Source organism: Cynara cardunculus (assembly GCF_001531365.2).
Source record: "Cynara cardunculus var. scolymus isolate 2C chromosome LG 16, CcrdV1, whole genome shotgun sequence".
NCBI classification, from domain to species: domain Eukaryota; kingdom Viridiplantae; phylum Streptophyta; class Magnoliopsida; order Asterales; family Asteraceae; genus Cynara; species Cynara cardunculus.
The window spans coordinates 4,323,820-4,336,822 of NC_037543.1; the positions used below are offsets into that span (position 1 = coordinate 4,323,820).

Below are 13,003 nucleotides of genomic sequence, written 5' to 3' on the forward strand. Positions count from 1 at the left end.
AAATGATTGGTTGATGGTGAGTGAAAGGCTGATATTCGTGCAATTTGGTTCGAGTTTTGAAACTCATAATATTGACGTCAAAAAAGGTAAGGTTTTTAAAAGATAAATAAAACCAAGATAATACCAAAAGCAAGGCGATAAGAACCCGAAGGTCGCTCACCTGTTCATCTCATCTCTTGTCCCGTCCCCATTCGGACCCTGAGCACCCATTCTCTCTCTAGATTCCCCAATAGTGTATGTATATGTGGTGGCCGTCGCTACTGTTTTATGTGTCCAGCATCTGCTTCACACCACCAGTTTTTCATCGCATGTTAGGAGAGAGAGAGTGAGAACCCCATCATCAACCAAGTACACCAAGTACTCAATAGCCTTATCATACCACTCAGAGAGTAGAGTTTTGGTATCAGTGATGCCTTGTTTCGCGTTTTTTGCTTTGTGGGGTTTTTGCCTTTTTTTAACTGACCCAAACCCTAGATGTTCTTTCAGGGGTACGTTTCCTTAAATGGGTATTTTTGCTTTGTGCTCTCAGATCTGACTTTGAAACCTTCTCCTCCTTCTTTTGGCTCTATTTCATGCATTTGGTTTGGTTACCCTATTTGGAAAAGTAGTACTTGCCGGGAGAGAGATAGAGCTGACAGAAGAGAGTGAGCACACAAAGGCAAATTGTACCCAAGCGACTTGTATGATTGTTTTGGGTGCTCACTGCTCTATCTGTCACCTTCATCCTTTGCTTCTCCTTCCTTCCTTCCTTCCTTCCTTCCCTTTTTCTTCGAGCTTTTCTCACTCGTTTTCTGAAACCATTTTGTTGAACTAAATTACATATATATATATTGGGTTTCTTAATCGGCGAGTGAGACTCAATATGACTCGAATCATAAAGCAACAACAGCATAGTTTGGTGTCCGTTGTTGTTGTGATCTGTTAATTTGGATTCTTTCGGCAAAATGAATGATATGATGAGGGGGTCGTTGAAGAAACACACCTGATATGATCTTTTGTTAATTAGTGTGTTTTTTTGGATATCAATACATATAATAATAGCTATGGTTATTGAATATTATATTATTAATAGACTATATACTTAATTAGCAGTAGGGTTTAGTTTGATGAAAGCGTGACTTTTCATGGTTTACTGTGCTAAATCAACGGAAAACTGACATTATTATGTGACTATTGCCTTAACAGCACGTTATTTAGGATGGTCCTCCTCTCTTTCTTTTTCATTTTTAATTTCTCTTCGCGCATGCGATCTCTGCACTCAGAAATTTTGAATCTTGACTGGATTTGCTGTTCTTGATCTTGGTCTATTCCCAGGCTTAAGGTATCTGTTCTGCAAATCTTGAGAAATCGTTTAGATTCGTTGCATTGTCTTAGATTTATGGATGAATCCCGTTTTACTTCTTTGGGTTTCTGTCTTGTGCAGATTATGAACTCCCAGACCACGTCAAGATTGTAAAGACTGTTGATATTCATCAATAGAAATTTTCCAAAAGCAAGGTTTGTTTATGTGATTTTAACCTACTCAAGTACATCTGTTGACTACCTTTTTAATTATCGACATGACGTTAGTTTGACTGCATTTTTTCTGTTGTCTAGTGTTATTAATTAGCATGTCTTCATACCTATCTCCTTCAACTTCATATCTCTTCATTTTCCATTTCTTTACCTTTCATTTATAATTACTTTGAAACCATCTTGTTTTTTTCCTTCCTTTCTTTTCTTGTAACTTCTACATTGAATTCACAAGACTGTTTTCTTTCAAGGAACACCAGAAATGTCCCAAAGGATGGAATTTTAATTCTAGTATTGGGTTTAGTTGAACACTAGATAATACCCTCTAGGGTTTTTCACCTTTTGCTTAGCAAATGTTTCATTTCAATGAGTTATAGACTCCAATAAATAATCAAAGTTGTTTTTCAAAGTTTTTGAAGATATCCAATCTGAATCAAGATTTGCAGCATACCCACACACACACACACACACATAAGCAATACTTCCCCCCTTTTGATCATAATTAATTAGTTGGCCTAGTTTAAATACCTGGTTTCCACTGTAGAGATTTGATCTTTTGATTTTGTGAGAGGTGGTTTACCTGTATAATGGATTAATTTACGCCAAATGTTGAAAATTGTTACATGCATTATAGCTTTTGAAGGAAGTCAGCTTTTGGTATTTCTAGTTAATGATGATGTTGAACGCTGTTTGTTGTATCTATTTGAATCTGCAAATACATATACCATAGTTTGAACAAGGTGTAATTGTTGTTCATCATCATCTTTGCTCTTAGAAGGTTGAGTTACCACTTCAGTCAGCAAGTTCTATTTTGAGAAATCCTAATATATATGCAGTTTTCTGTTTCTAAACTTTGCAAATCAGTAGACCTTACTGTCTTGTTGATCTTGAAGATTATGTTCCTTTTCGGCAGATCAAACATTTTACTTGAAAATTGTATTCAAATTGTTATCTTATTTGTATGTGTTATGCATTTTACTATCTGTTAATATAGTAAACAATGTGTCGTTGTATACATGTTCCTTGTTTGTTTCTGGTCGATATGCTTCTTATGTGTACATATGATTGAGTGGTTTATTAATTAGTTTATGAACTATTTTAAATAGCATTTCCTACAAACTTTATTGTGCTTTTCTTTTTATAGTCAAATTAACTAAAGCTAATGTGGAATCAATGATATATCGTGCGGTTTGAATTGAAAGAATCCAAGATTTGCCACATCGTTTTCCTCTTTAAATGAGCTAATATCACATTTTATAAGACCGGCAAGACCATTTTTCTTGAATCAAGGAGCTGTAATTGCTTCATGTTCTCCTCTTAAATATTGATTCTATTTGTGGCTCTTGGAAAGGGTCTGGGGGTGTGGGGGACCCCAATCAGGTCTGCTTCTTGAAAGTTGTTGTTAACTTTAGGCTTTCAGCAATGATTCAATAAATGTTTTTAATGTTATATAAATTAGATGAAAGTTAAAACCTACTAAAATTTTCTTCATAAATGTATGTATGAATATATACACATATATATATATATATATATCAAGTTTTTAACCAACTTCAACTTGAGTATTTTGTCATGCCATTGGACATCATATGTTCCACTTTCCAACCCAGCCATGTCCATGTATATTTTGTGGCAAAACCTAGATGGTAGTCAATAAAACTATGGGCTTGTTTCTGGACATGGAAAAGCCTTGCACATGAGGGTTATTTAAACTACTAGGCAGTTGGTTTTTTGGATATCACTTATAGTTTACATGTGGCAATTATTTCCTGAAATTAATCAACTTAGATGATATAATTATAAACTGCTTGTTCAAGGTTGAATTTTCCTTCAGATGAATCACCATGTCCCAAAGATAAGTAGGAATCAGATGAACTTGTGAGTGTTTTGAGCACACAGCCAAATCTTGATGGTTCAGGTTGTTTTATGACAACAGGAGATGGTTTTTTTATGCTATGTGAAATCAGAAACTTTTCCAAATCGTAGATACTTGTTAAGTTTTGATTTAGATTTGTTTTATTTCCAATTGCTTGGTGGTGGCTACATGAACTCTTTTAATATAATGTGTTTCTGTGTATATAAAGAGAATTCAGTACTATGGTGGTACACAGTTAAAAAGAAAAGGATAAAGAAAGAAAAAGGGGAGATGCCATTAATCATGACCCCAAATTCAAGCCAACTGTACCCAATTAATATAAAGAAAAAAAACTTGATTCGGTCTACCTACAAATTTTCGAGGCTTGAGCATAGTGAAACCATAGCTAAATTGAATCTGGTAAATCAGCAGCAAGAGAGTCGTTGGGATGTGAGGTGATGAGAGCACTGCAGGGATCAAGGGAATCATGGAGAGGTTGAAACCATTTGGGGTTGCATGTGCCTAATATAATGCACTTGATTAGAGGAACTGTGGAAGCGAAGATGCTATAGGAAGTTGGATTTGCTAAGATGCAACTGACGAGCGAGGGCATCGGGGAAGCTAACTAGAGGTTAGAGATGTGATGCCAATAGAGAGGAAGCAACGTAGGAGTTTGGTGGGTTTTAGACAGGTGGCAAAGATGAATCTATGGTCTCATCAGGGGGACTTAAGAGGAAGGAATTGCGAATTTGATATGGAGTTCTAGTTGCTTGTGATTTAGTTCAGAGAATTAGGACTGTAAGTAGAAGTGAACAATAAACATCAACCTTATTTGGAAAGAATGGCACAACCAAGTTCAATTATAGTTTGTTCAATCTTACGACATAAGTTTCCCTCCATGTATCTTGTACTATTCTAACAGGTATGCTCCTAGAAAACAAATCAGTGATCCATCTATTGAAGTTCCCCTGGCTGAGGTCCCTAACGGATGGTTAGTTCCTAACAGATGTTTTTTTTGGTTCTTAACTGTTGTTAACCTTCATATAACCTTCCATAACTGTTTGGTCTTATCCAATTTTTGGAAATAACCTTCATTTTTTTGGCTCTCGAGTGAAAGGATTGATAGAATTGAAACACCAACAGTAACATAATCTAATTTCTATGTCTAAGAATTAGATTGTTTCTTCTTGGATTATCCCACAATCAGAATTTCGTGCAACTCAAGGCTATAGGGTCAAAATATCTGATTCAGAAAGTGATTTACACTATCCAAGCGTGATTTCAGAAAACCATCCTATTGTTCATTTACCCAAACATTCCCTTGATCGGTCAAAGTTAATCCTTGAGACTCTCATCTCAAATTGTGTCCTCGGGTTCTCTTTAAATGGCCCCCCATTGTTTTCTCGTCTTCATTTCTAAGTTTCATCTCTTTTGTTGAATTGTCATTCACTTCTTAGAACTATGTTTTGTTGGTCATGAAAATGCACTTCAAAATTAGTTGAAGCATTAGTGGTTTTATCGATACTTCTTCTTGGCCAAGAAATCTCTCTTAATGGGATATCTATCTATCTATATTACCTTTCATCACTGTAACTGTCTTACATATGCATGTGATCTGGTGGTGGTTTAACATGTATTATTATGGTCTCAAGGTACTCGTGTGGCATTTCTTTTGGATGGAAGGAGTTTTATTACTATGAGCCTAGATACCTTTTAGAGTAGACATACTTGCATAAAGGTGTGATGTTGTATGTTCTGATGGATCTTGTAAACAACGGATGAGTAGATGGTTGTTGATCACATATATTTCCTTATGCGAAGTGCTAAATAAATCTGAGGAACGCTATTTTGGGAAAATGAACCAAACCAAACCGTCACACTTTATTTATTTCCTTGGCAGATAGTCTTATACATGCACTCATGTTGGCCTAACGTTTGGACCCGTACTAGGCTCTCTTTTTTCAAGTAAAACGTAGGTAAAATATGTGGTCGTTAAATTGTTATAGTTTTACATAACTAACGTATACCAAATTTTCATCTACCTTACGACCACCCATTGACACACTCTCAGCACATTTTCTTTTCTATCATCATGATAATCGCTCCAAATAACAAAAGCTATGTACTAAGTTGGCTTAAATTGTACTTCATGTATCTTGTTGGTGATTATGAAGAGCAATGGGATGAATCATTTCTCATGATCATTTCGTTAAACTAGCCTAGCTGGTACATATATATAAAATCAACAGTGTCACCATGCATTTGTTTTGTTGGATGTAGATTGAATTATAGGGACTTGCACTGCACATGATGCATCTTGATATATTGTGGTATTTTGAAATGGCACCAATTCAAGGAAGGGGCCTATAAACAAGTTTTGGGTTCTTCTAGGGCTTAGAGTAACTCTATAGGAAAAGCACTTTGTAGTGTATTAAAAGGTTTGAGCTTGGCTCCAAAGGTCAAAAGTGCGGGAGGTCCCAGGTTCAAATCCTTGGAGGAACAAAAATCCCCTTGTGGCCACGGAGGTTCAAATGCGGTGACTCCAGGCTACCCACTTTGCAGGTGGTCGCCCTGGGATTAGTCGGCCCACATAGCGGGTTGTACCCATCATAGGCTTTTGGAGTGTAAGAAATTTACAATCCCTTACAGTCTTTAGGCCCTTATTTTACCTAGAAATGAGGGTTTAAGACTAGACAAATTAAGCAGAACATAAACTTATTGATGCTATTAATACTCATATTACAAAGACTAATCTTATAAAATGCTTGGTCGCTAGACATTGAACTTTGTGTGGAAACATTTTACCTGGTTGCTAAACAGCCAACGGGTAAGATTTTGACATGATGGATCATTTTACTCAGTTTACAAGAAAAGTGCCGGCAAGATATCAAGCGAGAACTAGGGTTGGGTTCCGGTGAGATGGAGAGTTAAGATGAGAAGCGAAAGAAGGGATCTCCACCCTTAGATGCGCATTAGGATGAGATGCACAAGATGCACCGGATCAATCCCCGTATCAAGCTTGATTCATGGGTGGGTTTGAGATTAAAGGTGATCAAAGGTTCAGATCCCTATTTACATCCAAATATTTTGGTGGAAGAACAAAGTCATGCTTCGACAGTTTAGAGTTGCAGTGCGCCATTTTCTAGAGGGCATATTATTGATGAGTAAGCAACAATGACTAGGGTTCACAAATTGATCAATAAGCATTGTTGAAGGTCAATGCAGCCAGTTAAAGGTAGAATGTTACTCGATAACCAAGATCTTAGTAGATTACTAGTAAGAGTAGCAATCTAGAAATTAGGGTAACTGATCACTGAATAAAGGATTAGGCTAATGGAACTGTTTAAATCACACAGGAGCAAGTCATCTATAGTTGTAATTGGATTGCCACTGGAAGAAGACTTGGTTTATTATTCTTAGCGGATTGATTCGAGAGTGGAATCATGTGATTATGACCTCCTGAATCCTTGATCCTAGGACGTGCACTTGCTAGAATTTCAATCTGCAGACCCCTCATAGCCATTGCAACAATAACTGCAAGATCATGAAGATAGATTCCAAACCTCAGTTTTCACATTTGAGGATTATATATTTTATCAGGATGTTGTGGATTCGATATTCAGGAGAAGGGTACAAAATAAGTAGAATCAGCCGATACTTTCTTCGTTTTTTATTCTGAACATTCCGGAATAACTGTCAGAGTGTAGGCTAGTCATCTTCAAATAAAACGTTATCCCTTAATTCTATCGTCGTCTTTGTTTCCATTATTTGGTATTCACCTCTGAAGGAAGATTGTGGTGACCACTTGTTCATAATAGTTCCTGCTACATGATATGCAATTTTGTTTAGTAAACATGGTACTCAACCACAGCATCTGAAAATTCTTGGAGAAGGATTCTATGTTGTTTAAAGTAACTTTATATAGCATGTGTTATGTCTGTATGGATATAATAAGTTCTATGCTTGCTGACTTGGTCCCCGATAATGGCTACTATCAAATGAATCTTGGCAAACGTAGGTCCGTTGTTACATGACTTGAATTTTTTGTATTGGCCTGCAGACAGCATATTGATCAGTTGAAAAGTACTACAACATCAAAGAACTTGAGGATTTTAGGTAGGTTAGATGGTACTCATGGTTCTTGGAGATGATATTGGCATGGCATCAAATGCAGAAATTTTCTGTAGCCCTCAAATTCCCACTTGCAGCTTCGAGGCATATTTGTCAGTGGTGCAAACCTGGAGTCTTTTTCAAGCCTCTTGCAGGTTTCTGCATTTTTCAAGCATAGTACTCGACGTGTTTGTAAATCTATATTTTGAGTAGAATTAATCCACCATGTTTATAATATAATGGATCGAGTTATATGGTGCCACCCCAGGTTTGGAACCCACAGTACGATGAAAGTTGTAAGCTGTGTTCGGGGGGAGTTATTGGGTGATCAATTTGTTTAGGTGGTGGTTCTTGAAGTGCAAAACGTTCCATCTTTTCTAAATAGCTTCTTTCAAAATGGCTTATAAGATGTTGTATTGTGTGGTCCTATAAACTTAAGTCTTGTGAAAAATTCTATTAGCACGGTCAGATCACCTATAAACCTAATTTCTCTTCAGATTTATTAGCACATGTATCTTTGTAAGCCGGGCTTCGAAGCCTCGTGAGGGTGTGTAGTGAAAAAATATGAACTAATCGCAATGTATCCCATGTCTAGAATGGTGCAAGTCTCTAATATCCATCATGTCTAGAATGGTGCAAGTCTCTAATATCCATCAATCGATAAGAATCCACCACCATGCTACCATTATATATAGGGAATGGTTCAAACGAGAACACCTTCATACGAAAACATCATAATACTTTTTAACTATAGTTAATTAATCACATGTGATACATCTTTTACTAAATACGATATGCAAACGACTTTTGATGCAACCTACGTTGTGGATCAAGTTGCCTGCACATTATTAGGCCAGAGATAAGGTGTTTTGAGTGTGATATTACTATCATCACATATGATAATACATGTGATATAAGATCAAAATGGATGACCTTTGGGGCGTACTAGGTTAATTAGGGGCCAAGTCGTCTGCATAGCACCTAGTCCCCTCACATGTATTATCATATGTGATAAGGATGTTTTTATGTTTTCATAAAATGGTTACTGTTCTTGATCTTTGGTTACTGTTTTCTTTTGAACTCCTTATACGTGTGCGTGTGAATACAATGTAAAACATTAAATCTTAATTGCTTTAATTCCGAGAGATTCTAAGAATTGTTTTAACCTAGTTCCCCTATGATAAAATGATCCAGTTTACCTAATAGCCGTATATGAGGAATGCAAATAGAGGCGAAGGATCGTGTGAAAAGCGAAGTTATGATGAGAATCATAAGAATAAATTTCAACCTTGATCATTTGAATCTCATGTCCACCTATGAATTACGTTTTAGAAGTGAATTGATCCTGGTGTATGTCGGTACACCTCATTAATGGTGACATTCAATTATGATTAACTGAATGGTGGAGATCTTTTCTTACGCTTTTCACTGTAACTTTTCTTCTCATCAGAACTCAACTCTACGATTAGTCACCCAATATGTTCAATATCTATCGACAGAAGAAAACCAATCACAATGCAACAATATATAAAAATGATGTTAGCCAAATTAAATGAATTTTTGTTGTTTGTTTATATTCAAAAAGTTGTCTATAATATTTCTCAATAAGTAATATTTATATAAAAAGTATGTGAATCAAAAAATTTACAAAGTATTTTGTAACAATTCTTGGAATGCAACACATTAAGCGGCTGTTTGTTTGGCTCTTAATGGTGACATTAAGAGTCAACCTCTTAATCGGTTAGAGGTAAAGTGTTTGGCAAAAAAAAAACAAGCCTTTTAATGGTTACACAAGCCTCTTAACCATTTTGAGGGTAGGACTACACTAAACCATTCAGATTACATTTCTTCCCTCTTTACCCTTCCACACCCTTTACCAGCCGCGCTCATTGTCTCCTTCAACCAAGTCGTCGCCTTGCATAGGTTGCCGGTTATCGCCTCCATCTTCTCCATCGCCAGTGACCTCCACCTCTGTGTCGTCGGTCGCGCTTTCCACAGCTTCGTCGGTCTCGCTTCTATCAGGTAACTTGTCTCCCGTTATCTTCCGTTTGGTCGCCGGTCGCTAGTCGCCTATCGCCGCTGCTCCTCCCACCCCTCCTTCCTCCTTCCTCCTTCCAATCGATCTCGTCTCCTCCCATGAGTTGCTGCCTCTCCCGAATTGTTGTTGTGTCGTCTTCCACGAGTTGATTCAAAGGGGTTTGCTGTGTCGATCGTTCCTCCCACCCTCGTTCCTTCTTTTGCCTTTCACAGCCCCCTTGCTGTTGTGTTCAATTTCTCAAATCTGTTTTATTGAGTTGCGAAATTAGGTTTAGGATTTTGTTCAGTTAATGTCAATTTCTTGTTGATGAATTGATTATGATCTGTTCTGCCCTTGTCTCCTCCCATGACTCAATTCCCACTCACGAATACAAATGTAAACAAATTCCAAAACCCTAATTTCTCACTCACAATCGAAGTCCTTACCTACGAATATACATATATTCATTGATCACTTCAAGGTTTTGGATCAAAAGGATGAGTATTTGGATCAGAAACTGAATGAATCTCGTCTGATTCTCGATTTTGTTGATGGATTTGAGTGGACGTTTGGGGAGAAGATGGTGCATTACCGGACTGCTTCCAATGATGAGTTTGCATTTGTGGTTGAAGATGATATTGAATTGTGTCCCTTGTATTACAGATTTCTTAGGGGGTTTTAAACCAAACTTACAAAGTTACATTCGAAAGTAGGACCTTACCAAGTTGCATTTGTGGTTGAACTAATAATGTTACGTTTGTTTGGATTAATATGAAATATGTAGTTATATTTGCAAAATAATTGTTCTATTCAGATTCTGCCAAACAGTTCTATTTCATTCAGTACTAAATCATTCAGAGGGTTAAAATGGTAATTTGTTGTCATTCAGAGAACAGTTACCAAACAACATTATTTCATTCAGCAGTTAACCATTTTGGTTCTCTTAACCATTCTGACCACTTAATCATTCTGCACCAAACCATTCAGCAACCGCCAAACAGCCCCTAAGAGGTTGTTTGATTACCTTTCAATAGTTCTATTAAGAGACAATATTTGAATCGTTAAGAGGTGAATCTTGTTTGGCAAAAAAAATCTGATTCTTAATGATTATAGAACCCTCTGAATGATTTTGTATCATAGATCTTCCTTAACCATTAAGAGCTTTAATTTTATTGTACATAATTACCAAACAATTATATTTCATTGTGCACTATCTTATGAGAACCTCTTAATCATTCGGATCACGTAATCATTCTGCACCAAACCATTCAGCAATTGCCAAACAACCTCTAAATTTAGAGTAAATTGCAATTTTAGTCCATATGGTTTGTTGTTTTCCTTGGTTTAGGTCCCTATAAAAAAATTATTGCAAAACAATTTCTGGGGTATGCATTTTTCTTTGGTTTTGGTCTTTCCCATTAACGGATGTAAAATTACAGTTGTATTATACCCATGACTTAACTGTTGTAATTTAACATTCGTTAGTGGGAGGAAACAAAACCAAGTAAAAATACATACCATATTTGTAATAAAAGTTTTGTAGATACCCAAACCAAGAAAAACATCAAACCATAGGGACCAAAATTGCAATTTATTTATTAAAAAAAAACATGTGCAAAACAATATTTTGTATAATTAGTAATTGGTAAAGCATTAATTCAATTTTTCTTCAAATGGAACATATATTACAACTAATGAAGATAATGATACTAAGGGATTGTTTACCAAATGTTTATTGAGTAAGTGTTTATCGATAGGAGTCATCATCCTCACCGTAATATTCTCGACCATCAAAATGAATTGTTGGTAAGTATCTTTTACCCGATAGGCATTTATCGATTATAGTAGGAGTCTTCTCCATCATTTACTGGATTTTTGTAAACTACCTTATTGATCGTTTCTTTGTTGCGTGTTTGTTACAGAGTGTAAATAGATGATTTCACTTTTTGAAAAGTGTGAGTGTAATTGAGGGATGATTCGAGATATTAGTTTGTGTTATTGTAATAATTTTTCATATAATAAATTTACTCTCTAAAGATCAGTATTAATTTTTGAGAAAAAAAACGATTTAATATATTAGTTATTTATAAACATAAATTTCCAATTTCCTTTCAAAAATTCTAGAAATTTTTCTTTCAAGAATTATAATTAAAAAAAATGTATATCTCAAATACATTGCATTTGTATACAACTAGTTTTTTTCCTCGAACAATAATCCTAGTTAAACAATTTTCAATGGTTAATTTCCAATCCTTTCCTCTCTGGCCTATTAAATCTATTTTCTTTATTCTATAAAAAGTTCCATGACTTTGAGAATTTAAGGGAGTGTTTGGTTTGCAAAATGGAATTTGACCATTTATTTGGTTGATAAGGATCGAAATGAGATTTCTCAAAAGAATTGGAATCTCCATCTTTGTTTGGAGGAGGGTGGGGTGGTAGATGTGACAATAACAACAATGGCATGATGGTGGGGGTGCATGGTTGTTGGGGGTGTTGCAGTTGTGACAACAACGTTAGCAGCATTGATGATATTGGTGGTCGGAGGTGGGGGAGGTGAGGTGGGATGGCAGTTGTGATGACGACATTAGTGTATTGGTGGTGAGTGGACCTTTACACCCTCCATATCCATTTCCACGTGGGTAGGTGGTAGCGGAGGGTGGGATGATAGCTACGACGATGACAATAAAGGCACGATGGTCGGTAGGGTAGGTGGGGTAGGGGTTAGGTGGGATGGGTAGGGTGGTAGAAGTGACAACGACAATAGTGGTCGGTGGTGGTAGTTGTGACGACGACAGCAATGGCATGGTGGTTAATGGGGTGAGGATGGTAGGTGTGAAAGACGACAATAGTAGCATGGTGGTATATGGGTGGCAGAGTGGTGGCTTTGACGACGATAATAGTGGTGAGGTGGGTGGGTGACGGGTTGGGAGTGGTAGTCGTAACAACGACAGTGGTTGCATGGTGGTCAGTAGTCGATTAGGGATTTTGGTGGGGTGGGTGGTGTGGGGATGGATGGAATTGGTTAAATTGGATGCAAATGGATGGAATTCAATTCCTTCACTTATGCAAGAAATGATAATTTCATTAATTTGAGAATTCAAATGAATTTAAAATATTCCATCTGTTTCAGGCAATGAACCAAACAAATGAATAGGAATTTGGTCAAATGAATTGATCATTCAAATTTTTGAGATCTTTTGAATTATGCAAACCAAACAATCCCCAAGGTGGCATTTGGTTCGCAGAGAGGTAGGGAGAGACGCACTTAAAATCACCCTTAATTATGTTACCAAAATACCATTAAATTGTCGTATCAACAAATTTTGCAAATCACCTGATTCTCTCATCTCTCTTGATCTTGCAACAGTAGCAATTTCTATTTTAGCCTAGCGGTTTTCAAGGTGGGTCTTCATTTCTCGAGTTTTCGGTTCATATTGATTATGTTATCAAACTGAGAAGCATAATCGAAAAGGTCGGACTTATAAGGTTTGTTTAAATTTAACTAGCAA

The 13,003-nt window shown here is 36.5% G+C and overlaps 1 long non-coding RNA gene across 1 annotated transcript; it reads left to right on the forward strand.

Annotated features, from left to right (window-relative positions):
• Positions 1–209: 209 nt before the first annotated feature.
• LOC112529797 lies at positions 210–7,906 on the forward strand. The gene is made up of 3 exons (XR_003070950.1): positions 210–1,321; positions 1,424–1,497; positions 7,428–7,906. It is a non-coding gene; the product is annotated as an uncharacterized LOC112529797 (long non-coding RNA).
• Positions 7,907–13,003: the final 5,097 nt, after the last annotated feature.